The sequence below is a fragment of the Monodelphis domestica genome, chromosome 1, assembly GCF_027887165.1.
Source record: "Monodelphis domestica isolate mMonDom1 chromosome 1, mMonDom1.pri, whole genome shotgun sequence".
Taxonomy (NCBI): domain Eukaryota; kingdom Metazoa; phylum Chordata; class Mammalia; order Didelphimorphia; family Didelphidae; genus Monodelphis; species Monodelphis domestica.
Window position 1 is genome coordinate 303,616,844 of NC_077227.1, and position 13,096 is coordinate 303,629,939.

Below are 13,096 nucleotides of genomic sequence, written 5' to 3' on the forward strand. Positions count from 1 at the left end.
CCTGATCATTTCTGTCACCATTATAGCTTTTTATGGTGGAATTCTTTTTTTGTTTGCTCATTTTCCCTGCCTGCTTCCTAACTTTGGACTTTCTAAGAGGTCTAGGATCTGCATACTTCTTGGAGGAATGTCTGGGATGAGCTGATGTCATTCTCTTAAGTTCTGCTTCTACTTTGTCCAGATATTGAGTTCCGTTTTATCCTACTGATAGCTCATTCAGTATACACGAAGTGTTCTGATCTAGTGTTCAGACTGATGAGCATTGTCCCCTTCCTTTAACGTCTGCAAGTTCCTGACTTGGATTTGTGTCTGATCAACACAATTTGGGGCTTGTCCCTGGTAGGAACCCTAGTAAACCACTGCTAGATTCAGCCACTGTCAGACAGTAGGAAAACATTAAACATTCTGGGTGGTCAAACTGCCCGTACTCTCTAATTTGAACTTCCTGCCCTAGATATTTATTTCATTAGGGATTTTAGTCTGGGCTAGGGTCCAGACTTTAGACAACTCCTGTAGTCAGAGTCACAGCTGCTGCTAGCTTCTGCTCTTGGTCTTAACTCAGTGCAAAGTTTTAAACCTGCAAAAACTTCTTGTCCTGCACTTCCATCTCTATTTAAAAATTCCCTCCTCGATCTATATTGAATCTGTTGTGTCATAGCTGTCACCTGGACCTGCTTCTTGTGCAAGGTCTTCTTGTGCCAAAATTGGTAGGTCCTTATTTAGTTGTTCCTGGCTAGACCCTATGCCCAATGTTTGCAGACTTTTCTGTCTGCCTAACATGACCAGGCCTGGAAAAAAAATAACTCATTATGATTTTCCCCTTGGATTTCCCAATAAAAACTTTGTTAACTTGTTTTTTCTTTTTTTCCCCCTAATGTATTACTAATCTATTTTTAGCATCCTTCTCTTTTTTAAATTTCAAACTCCAAATTCTCTCCCTCCCTCCCACATTTTCCAATACTTACTGAGAAGGCAAGCAAAAGAATTATACATGTGAAATCATGGGAAACAAATTTCTATGTCTTTTTCAGAAGCAAGAAAAATAAATGAGAAAATTATACTTCAATTTGTATTCAGAGTTCATCAGTTCTCTGTCTAGATAGCGAGAATTTTTTTTTTTATCAGGAGTCCTTTGGAACTGTCTTGGATCAATATATTGATCAGAGTATACAAGTCTTATACAATTGATCCTCACTACAACATTGCTGTTACTGTGTACAATGATGTCCTGGTTCTTCTCCCTTCACTTTACAGCATTTCATAAAGGTCTTACCATGTTTTTCTAAAACTACTTCCCTCATCATTTCTTATGGCATAATAGTATGCCATCGTAATCATATCAAACTTGTTCAACCATTTTCAAATTGATGAAGATTTCCTTGATTTCCAATTCTTTGCCACTGCAAAAAAGAGCCGCCATATTTCTGTATATAATAGATCCTTTTCCTTTGATTTCTTTGGGATACAATCCTAGTAATGGTATTATTGGGTCAAAGGACACATACAGTTTTATAGTGTTTTGGGTTTAGTTCCAAATTGTTCTCCAGAATAGTTAGTTGGAAAAGGTCACTATTCCACTAGAAGTTCATTACTGTGCCTATTTTTCTCTCCTCCTAATCAATATCTGTCATTTCTGATAGGTGTAAAATCATTTATACCTTAGCATTGTTTTAATTTGCTTTTCTTTAATCAATAATGATTTAGGGATTTTTTTAATATGACTATAAATAGCTTTGATTTCTTCCAGAAATGCCTCCTTTGACCATTTTTCAATTGAGGAATGGCTTATTTTTATAAATTTGACTCAATTCTATACTCAATGTATATTTGAGAAATGAGGCTTTTACTAGAGAAACTTGCTGCCTATGGTACCTTTTAGCAAATTATAGTTTCCCTTATAATCCCTTTTGGTTAGGCATATTTTTGCTTTTGCTTTGTCTGAGATCATTGTAACCCCTGCCTTTTTAAAGCTTAGCTGAAGCTTATTAGATTCTGCTCCTCCCCTTTATTTTAATTCTGTATGTGTAATTCTGTTTCAAGTGTTGGACTCCAGTTTCTAATCCTTTCTGTTCTCCTTATATTTTTTGGCCAGTTCATTACATTCACAGTTATGATTACTGTTTTCATCCTGTTTTCCTCTATTTCTTCTCTTTTTATCCTATCTCTCCTTAAGTCTATTTTGCTCTCTACCACTGCCTCCCTTAATCTGTCCTCCCCATGCTGCCCTTTCTCTTATTTATTTTATTATTTTTTGAACCTTTACCTTCTGTCTTAGAATCAATACTGTGTATTGGTTACAAGGCAGAAGAATGACAAGGGCTAGGCAATAAGGGTTAAGTGACTTGCCCAGGGTGATACAACTAGGAAGTATCTGAGGCCAGATATGAACCTAGGGCCACCCTTCTCAATCCACTGAGCCACCAGCTGCCCCCTGTAATAATACTTAATGATACTTACCTTTAATATAATTCTATCTATCTATTCTCAACTCTGTACTATCTGAAATATACCTTCACCTTCCCAAAATGTGGAAGAGGCATGAAGGAAGAGAGAATTTTATGCATGCAAGACAGAAAGTGAGGGACCTGATCTGCCAATCAAGGTGAAGATTCCAAATAGAATGTTCCCAGGAAAGGCAGTTGGAGCCTGGCCAGGAGAGGAACTGAGAGACTGGCTTTTTCCTGACCTAGGCAGAGAGAGACCTTTGTGGTTGCTGACAGAGTCTGGACTTGAATTACTCAAGCAGAAATTATATGGCTGGTTAAAAGAACAAAAGAAGAAAAATACTTGTCCTCCAAACTCTCTGACTGTCCCTGAGTCACAGCTGTGACAGGACTGACATTTTCCATAATCCTCCTGTCCCTCATTATAGATTAGGGTAACCCTCATCCCTCTCACCTCATCTTACCTCAGTTCTCCATCCTGTTGTTCCCAATAAACCCCCTTACCTGAGAAAAGAAGAGTAAAGAGTATTTCTCTGAAATCTCATAGTTCCCTTGAAATACTTAGAAGGTGGCTGACTAAGACTGAGGGAGGGGAAAGGGAGGCAGAAGGGCATCAGTGGAAACTGGGAGGTGAAGGGAGGAGGAAGGTAGGAAATATCTTGATCTATTAGCCATCAATAGTAATCAATAGGCAACCCCAGAATATCTCCCTCTAGTAGTATCTATCTCTCAAAAGTATTTCTATCTCCATTATTACTAGGCACCCACAGGTTTCCCTAATATCTCTCTAGACACAAATCAGAGTATCCCTTTATAGCACCTAGAAATAGTTCCACAGATTATTATTTCTATTACAATTGGCATCTCAAAGTCTGACTAAACCCCACAATCCTGTGAAAGGCAGAGTAGAATGAGAAGAAACAATGTTTAAACAAGTTACTTGTGGAGCTGTAGTAATTGCTATCATTGCTTGCTTCTGGGTTTACTATATATTGTATAGCAGAATAACCCATATGATTGTGGAAACTATTGATTATATAGGCAATATTACAATGTCTGTTTTTCAGTTGCCATTCCAAACAGACCCAATACTCTGACAGGTCCTGGTTCAAGTGTACGTGATCTTTATAGCTGTCTTGCAGACTCTAACCCAACTTAAGAAGATCTTTAGATTTGTGATTCCCCTTAAGGCAGAAAAGATATTGGCTATTGATAACAACCTGGAAAGTATGATTAAGGCTGTGTTTGAGCAATTGATTAAGGGAAAAGGGCTAGATCAGGTTGTGGGCAAGGACAATGGGCAAACAGAGAGTGTGCCTCATGAAAATGAAGGTGACAATGAGAACAAGTCTGCTGGTAAACTTGAGAAAATCTGTCCACTAAAAGAGGTCAGTAAGATATCCTGTAAGGCCGGTGTATTACACTCCAAAGCCCATAGACAATTCTCCCCACAGGAACTTGAATCCATAAGGAGCTGTTTCCCAAAATTTATAGAAAATCCTTTCAAATCTCAAAAGGAGTTGAAACGAGCTTTCAGGATCTTTGATCCTGATTTTGAAGATGTCGAGTTCCTACTATCAGAACTGTTCAGCCCCCATGAACAGAGAAAATTCTAGGAGAAGACAAGATCTGATAGCAATTTAACTAGCTGACCAACTGTGGAACAAAGGATAGATATGAACTTCGCTAACCCTACTTGCATGTCCTACCTTAGAAAATGCAGGGAGTATTTGCTTCAGGCCATAAAATAATGCGATTCAAAACCTAATGCATGGGCTAGGTTTGACAAGATCTTGCAGAATAAAGGGGAATATCCTGCCACAAACAGTCAGAGATGGCAGACTCAATCTTAGGTCTGGAAGTTGATAGTGAAGAGTCTGCTAGCCATGTCCATAGGCAATTTTTGAGAGTTTGCATACCTAATTTGAAAACTTTTTTCAAACACTATTTCCCCATGTATGATTCGGTCACTCTGATTGAACCGCGTGAGACTGCAACTTACTTACATGATAGTAATTCAGAACAAAGTAAACAAGTCCAGAATCTGAAAGAAAAGTTAGAAGTGACAGAGAATAATCTTAAACAAAAAGGAGTTTGAAGAAATCAAGAGACTGAACACAGTTAGGACTTTCACAACATCTAGCTACAAGAAACCTAGTTACAAGGAAAAACCAGTGCAGAGAGAGACTAGGGAATGTTTCTTTTGCCACAAAAAAGGCCACTTGATTAGAAATTGTTTTTTAAAGAAGAAACATGAGATTAGTAATAACAAGAACACACAAAATGCACAAACTAGGTACAAGAAGTCCACTTGTTGTTCACATTGCAAATTGAAGTCCTCATAGCAAGTTCCGGACTTGCATGAGATGCAAAATGCAATTAACTCTGGAGTCAAGCCCAAGTACTCTGATATGGTTAGGAAAGAGTTATGAAGCCAGGCCCATATGATATATAGTGTGACAAATGGAGATAGAAGAAATAGTGAGAATGAGGCTGAAGTTAAAAATAATAGAAAAAAGTTGGGAAATGGTGAAAATTCTGTGCAAGAACGTGAATCTGTGAGTGATAGCCATTGCAATAAAGTAAGAGACACAATAATCCTATTCTAAGTAATGGAGGTGACATAACAGCTAAATTTGAAAAGCAGGATGGAATGGCAGTCTTAGTAACAACCGATGATTCAGTTGGTACCACTATTCTAAATGGCAGAGGGGAATCTGGCCAAAGCTACAGCTGTGATTTAGTTCATGTCCAATGTAGTAGAGAATACAACCTCAAATTGTATTTCCTCATAGGAAATGAATTAAATCAAAAATAATTAGCTGAGCTGTATACATATGCAAAGACATGGACACTGATTCAGTGATTATGAACACCTTAGCTACAAAGCCAGAAACAGATATATGTTGTGCTGTGGGGCAGACAGAAAGCACACATCCTACTGATGGTGCAGGGGGACATGCCAACTTATTCCCAAAAGAAAATAATAGAATAGAGGGAAAGATTCCTATCTCTACACAGTCAAATGAGAATGAAGATAAATATAAACCTCAAACTAGTGGTAGAGTAGGATCTATGATTATTAATAGATAGCAAATCTGCATCAAGTTTACCAATTCTAAATGAAAATCTTAAGCTTAGTGACACATCCAGAAAGTGATTTGGGAAAGACAAAAGCTGGTGACATAGGCTTAGATCAAAACACAAAACCAGAGTTATTAGCTAAGTCTGACAAAGGTTTATAGGACATTGAGCAAAATCTGAAGAACATAATGATTGGATTCAGTGATTCTGAATCAGAATCGATACCAGAAGGTGTAATAATAGTGGATGAAGATGATTTAGAACAAATGCCTTACTAATTTTATAGGGGATGTGTGGGACGCAAGTGAGAAGATAGAATACCTGGAACCAGTGCAAACAAAATCTTACCAAGACTATGACGAGGAGTTGTTCTTTGGACACAGAAGAAGTTGTACACCATTAAAAGAAATTTATGCAAGCTTAGGGGTTGATAATGAAGATGATTTTATAGAGAAGTTGAATTACATGGCTTATGCAGATACAGATTTTTAATGGGAAGGAGACTATCAAGAAACATTAAGAACTGGAGAAGGAGAGATAGATACACAATTTCACTTCTATTCGCTAAATTCAAAAACATGACAATTACCATTCATGCTGTGACAGTGAAACCAAGATTAGTTGGAGTTCCATAGGGTAACATACTACACAAAACCTTATGAGAATGAAGACTAGTCTTAGGTAGCATAGAAAATAAATTATTCCAGCAAAAAAAAGAACAAGTAATTCAACAACAAGAATACTCCTAAACTTGTAGCATAAAACTCCATCTTCATAACTAGGACAGATACAAATATCTAGAATGCCAGAGATGCATAGATCCACATTGGATTTGTTATATTCGACTTTAACATCAAGTTGTAGTTGAGAACTGAAAGAAAAGGTTATCCATATTTTAGCATACTAGGCATGGAAGTATGGTTGATGTATTAAATGCTTGATTAGAGCAGTTAATGATCAATGTATAGGCAGTTCTAAGGGCAAGAGAATTCCTGGACCTAAGCTGCAAAGACTTAGCCCTCACCTTGTCAAACCTCATTCCTCTGAAAAGGCATGTCAGGTGAATCCCCATCTACTCTGATCTTGTCATTATCTATGCTACCAATGAGAATCAACTATGCTTTGTTAAGTATTCATTCATCCTCATTATCTACAACAAAGCCTGGGGTGAGCTCGTGGTTCTTCCACTTGTTTCCTGCAACCTTGAAGTTCTCCCTGCTGTGTCTCTCTTTATCTTTCCTAACGCTACTCTTGGCCACCTGCTTTCTATCTCAGAATTTTTACTTCCACATGTCAGCATATTTCTCACATATTTCTTTAATTATCTTTCTAAGGAGAATGTCATCAGGGATTCACGCCATCCTTTACTAAAAATTGACTTGTCTGTGTCTCTTATTTGTCACACATTTTCTCAGACTCCTTGCTCCTTCTCGAGCCCAAACCCACTAAGGAAAATTCTTTTTATAACAGTTGCTGGACGTCTGTTATACATATCTTTCAACCTTCACCCTTAAAACAGTATCTACTGGGGGAAGGAAGAGAGAGAGGGTATACCATAAAAATATTACTTCAGAGTTTCAGTAACCTCACTAGACACAACAATGTGATCATGTCAGCAGTGAACATACATACAGATGACATCTGAAAAAGAAAAAAAAAGTTCTAGTCATGAACTGCAACATGAATAGCCCAAGAAGAAAAAAACAAACAGTCCTAAACAGTCTTGTTTCCACTTTCAAATGAATACATAATTCTTTAAATTCTATCTCCAAGAAATAAGTACAGTAACCATATAATAAATCTCCTTGTAATAATCCACATAGCAAAAGATTAGAAACAACTTCAAATCACTATTCTCAACAAAATCTTGAGAACCTATGCATAATGCTCATACCCACTCATGAAAGACACATGTACAGCTTACTTGCAGTCATGAAGATGTATATATGCAAATCTTACTCCTATGCATGAAGATAAACACATACAAATCTTACCCCCATGCATGAAGAGAACACATGTAAGATTTACTTTCAGATATGAAGATTGATACATTCTAACTAACATTCATGAAGATTTCAACTTCCATGCACATGCAAATTTCACCCTCACATGCATGCACATGTAAAGATCTTACATGCACACATGTTCATGTGTTCCTGGTTCCTGATTATTCTAGTGGACTCTGCTTCGAAGAACACGTCTTCAATCAAGACTGGAAGAAGACGACTGGCATGTTGACCAGATGACAAGCAACATAAAAGGACATGAAAGGACTTTGAAATTGTGGAACTTTTGATCATGAAGATATGTAAGAATGCATCTTACATGTTAACATCACATATATGCATGTACATGCTACATAGAATTATACTTTAGGAAGATATCTCATGGAATGGGTAAGTAGACCACATGCACAGTTGCATGACAAAAAGACACACTGATAAAAATTTTTATGGAAAATTCAAACAGAATAAGATATTTCTTTTCTGCATGAGTTTGCACAGAAATCTAGAATTCAGTACACATGTAAATTACTAATTGACTAACAATCTAACTTTATTAAAATAGTTCATTAATATATTCTAATGAATAACAATAGTGACAGCCTAGTGAATTTGTTCAAGTCTTAGGAAAGTAGAGACTGAAGTATAGAAGTAGATTGCATCATAATTGTAGGTTAGCATTTGTTAGTGATAGGAAATTTACTTAGTGAATTTATAGATATTAGGAAATAGGACGATTGCATATTCTGAATGAGTGTAATTGTTGGAATGATTTGAAAAATTGTTACAGAATTTGTTATGTAAAAACTATGTCCATGTAACTCCCTTACCATTTCCCTATAATCCGTTCTTAACTTAGCACTAGGTAGACAGAATAGCTGATATAAGTTAGGATTTTGTTATTGGGGGGGGGAAGGGAATATTTAAGATGGTACAGAGTTAAGAATAGATAGATAGAATTATAATAAAGGTAAGTTTCATTAAAAATGCAAGATGCATTTTTTTGAAGAAGATAAGGGGGGAATGTGGAAGAGGCATGAAGAAAGAGAGAACGAACTTCATGCTTGCAAAACAAAGTGAGGGACCTCATCTGTCAATCAAGGTGAAAATTCCAAATAGAATGTTCCCAGGAAAGACAGTTGGAGCCTGGTCAGGAGATGATGAACTGAGAGACTGGGGTGGCTCTGACAGAGTGGTGGAGAAGAAGCTGGGACTTCTAGCTTTGAACTATTTCTCTTGGTTTTGGAGAGAGATTTCCTTGGCTTCTGGCTGAAGGGGAAAGAAGCTGAGAACTGATCCCTGTTAGCTTCTGTCCCAGGCTGAAGGACCATTGAAGGGCTTCTGAAGTTAGGCTGAGAAGAAATGAACTTTTGATGGTGGTTTTGTGTAATTGGAAGAAGAAAGAAGATATAACAGTTGTCCTCCATCTCCCTGACAGACTTTTGTGTCACAGTTGTGACAGGACTGACATTTCCCAAAATCCTCCTATCCCTCATTATAGATAAGGGAAACCCTCATCCCTCTCACCTCATCTTACCTCAGTTCTCCATCCTGTTGTTCCCAATAAACCCCCTTACCTGAGAAAAGAAGAGTAAAGAATATTTCTCTGAAATCTCATAGTTCCCCTGAGATACTTAGAAGGTGGCTGACTAAGACTGAGGGAGGGGAAAGGGAGGCAGAAGGGCATCAGTGGAAACTGGGAGGTGAAGGGAGGAGGAGGGTAGGAAATATCTTGATCTATTAGCCATCAATAATGATCAATAGGCAACCCCAGAGTATCTCCCTCTAGCATCATCTCTCTATCTCTCAGAAATATATCTATCTCCATTATAATTAGGCTTCCTGAAGGTTCCCCTAGTATCTCTCTAGCAACAGCCAGAGTATATCCCAGTTTTTATTACACCCCTTTCTCTTATTTTATGAGGAAGCTTTTTCTGTATTGGGTAAGTAATATTTTTACACATAACTGGGTGTATACACACACACACATATGTATGTATATATATATATATATATATATATATATATATATATATATATATTCTCCAGTCTTTGAATCACTTCCAAAGAGAGTAAGGTATAAGTACTCCCCTATTTTCCCCTCCACTCTTCCTTGTATGCCTCTTCTGTGTGAGAAAATTGCCCTATTCTAATTACTAGTGCACCCTTCTTTCTTACCTCTTCATTTTTTGGGGGAAATCATTCCAAATAATTGACTTGCCCTCTGTGAATGTAAACTACTTTTAAATGCTCTAATAATGATAAAGTTCTATGGAGTTACAAGTATCATCTTCCCAAACAGACATATAAAGTTTAACTTCATTATATTTACTTATGATATTATATTCATAATACTTTCTCTTATCTTATTAATACTCTTTCAAATTTATCCTTTTATATTTTTCTTGAGTTTTCTGTTTGAATGTCAAATTGTCTAGTGTTTTCCATCAGGAATGCTACAAAGTCCTTTATTTCATTAAATATCCATTTTTCCCTCTGAAGGATAATACTCAGTTTTGCTGGGTTCTTGATTGTAATCCTAGATCCTCTGCCTTCCAGAATATCATATTCCAAGTCCTCTGATCCTTTAACATAGCTGATAAATCTTATGTGATTTTGACTGTGGCTCTGTTACAATATTTGGATTGTTCCTGTCTGTTGCAAGGATTTTCTCTTTGACCTGGGAGCTCTGGGATTTGGCTATAATATCTAAAGGAGTTTTTATTTTGTGTTTTAGGAGGTGGTTGGTAGATTCTTTTGATTTCTATTTTATCGTCTGGATCTAAGTTATTAGAGCAGTTTCCCTTGACAATTTCTTAAAATAGTATGTCTAGGAGCTTTCTTTTATCATGGCTTTCAGATAGTACAATAATTCGTTTTTAAAAACCTTACTTTCTGTCTTAGTATCAGTTTTAAAACAGAAGAGTGGAAAGGCAATCAGGGTTAAGTGCCTTGCCTAGGATCACTCAACTAGGAAGTGTCTGAGGTCTGGTGCTCTATCCACTGTTCTACATAGTTGCTCCTAGCCCCATAGCTCTTAAACTATCTCTTCTCAATCTATTTTCCATGTCAGTTGTTTATCCAATGAAATAGTTCACATTTTCTTCTATTTTTCATTCTTTTGACTTTGTTTTATTCTTTTATGATGGCTCATAGAGTTATTAGCTTCTACCTGCCCAATTCTAATTTTCAAGAACAATTTTTCAGTGATTTTTACATCTCTTTTAATTTTGCCAATTCTGTTTTTTAGGAAAATGTTTCCTTTGGTGATTTTTTTTGTTCTTCCTTTTCCATTTGGCCCATTATACTTTTTAAGAGGTTCCTTTCTTTGGTGAATTTTTTTTCCTCTTTTATCATTAAGCCAATTCTGTTTTTTAAGTTGTTAATTTTCTTCAGCATTCTTTATGTCTCTTTTACCAAACTGTTATTTATCTTTTCATAATTTTCTTGCATCACTCTCATTTCTTATCTCAATTTTTTCTCTACCATTCTTATATCTTTCTTTAATTATTCTAGGAATTCTTGTTTGGTTTGGGTATAATTAGGATTTTTCTTTGAGGTTTTGTTTGTATCTGTTTTCAGTTGCTGCATCCTTCTAAGTTTATCTCTTTGTCTTCTCTGCCATTGCAATAGTTTTTTGTGGTCATATTCTTTTTGTTGTCATTTGCTCATTTTCCCAACTTATTTCTTTACTTTGAACTTTATTTTAATGTTGGGATCTGCTCACCTTTCAGGGAGGCACTGTCCTAAGCTTTAGGCTTTTTTGTGCTGCTGTTTTCAGCCTGCAAGTTTTTGGTGCTTCCAATGTGATGTGATCCTTGGAGAGCAATGTTCACTCTGGAACTTTACCCAGGAACGACCCCAGGTCCTCTGTGGCTACAAAAACTGTCCCTCCTCTTTGCGATGGAACTTTGAACAAGGACTATGTATGCACAATAGAGTTGCCAATCAGTGCTAGCTGTATGCAGTGCCAGCAAAGTATTTCCTGTAATCTCTTTCTGACCAGTTGTCCAGCCTGTTACAGACAAAAGAGTGGTTGCCATAAACTGTGACCGCGAAAATATGGTTTCAAGATAGTGTCTTGAGTTAAATAAAAAATAAGTGGTCGCCATGGGAAAAAATTCCCAAATATGAAATACCCAAGTCAGCTGGGTTTCATGGAGATTTTAATTAATATAAATGAAGGAATTAAGGAAAGGGAAAGAGACAGAGTTAGAGGAAATAGAAAAAGGCTAGGGCCTAGGCCATTTAAGAGAGAAACTAAGTCAGTCTTTAATCACTCACCACAAGATTGTCCCAAGCAAAACTTTAGTGTTCAGAGAGACCCTCCAGTTCAGTTCAACTAAGTTCAGCCACCAAGAGACCTCACCGAGAGAGCCCAGCTCTCAGTTTCTGACCTCCTTTTAAAGAGAATTTTCTCTTATGTCACCTCCCCTAAATTTTCACATCTACCAATCACAGTAGACATTTTTAACAAGACTCACCATTCTTAATTAACATCTTCTTTTGTTAATCACCTTCTCTGGGTAGACTAAAACTTCACACCTCTTTTGTTAAACTTGCCTTTTGTTTGCTTGACCTTTCAGTGATTAATTTGACCTTCATAGGTACTTAGCACCCTTTTGTTTTAGATCTAAAAATAGACCTAGCTTAAGGGCTTTTGCGTCACTATAAGTATGGCTTAAGTACTTTCTCATTGTTCAGTAAGGAGTTTTACAACTTTATCTTCCCTTAAGGTATGCCTAAGTATGGGTGGAGTAATTTTAAAGTTCCCAATACATTCCTACAATCAAGTACCTCCATTGTTTAAAATAAAGAATAACTTAATCAAATCTTCTGAAGTAGAGTCTGAGAAATTTTAAGATTCACAAGCCCCCTTACTGTCTCAGGGCTAAGAGTTCCTGAATCTGCTGCTGCTGCTTCTCCTGTTATCACAGCTGTTGCTGCCACCATATGTGTAGGCTCCAGACAATGTCCCAGTAGACTCCACCCCAGTATCATAAACTTCTCTTGCCAACCTCCTAAGTTTTCTTCAGCTAGAAAAATGTCCATTCCCCCAAAGCACTATGCAAAACTAGCAATAAAACCACAAAGCTTATAGGGAAAATTAGGTTAGGATCCCAACACTCAAAAACTGTCAATAATACATTAAACAAAGATAAGAATGTATTTTTAAAACAGTAGCACAATGTTAGACTTGCTAAATGGCTAAGAATATATCCAATACATAGTATATAGATTATCAATATATCCAATAAATAGTAACCATGTCCATGGCCTTGTACTGCTTGGCTACTGAGTAAGCAGCAATTGTAGGCCAGAGGCCTGTGAATTTTAAATTTACTCCATTCTGCTTAGTCTTTAGAATTCTAGCAACCAGGAATGTATACACCCCCACTTAAGGATTAACTGTGAGGAGGATGGCCTATGACCAACATGTGCTAGCAAGTGACAAATCAGAAGCAACTGACAGACCCCCCAGGCTGCCCTAAGCCAAGCTTAAGCTACCATTGGTACATATTTATTTCGCGTTACTTCCTCTCTCTGGCTCTCTCTCTCTCTCTG

The 13,096-nt window shown here is 37.0% G+C and overlaps 1 long non-coding RNA gene across 4 annotated transcripts in view; it reads right to left on the bottom strand.

Moving 5' to 3' along the window:
- The window catches only part of LOC103101570 (uncharacterized), a 33,811-nt gene that overhangs the window by 13,265 nt on the left and 7,450 nt on the right, over positions 1-13,096 (bottom strand). The window lies entirely within an intron of this gene.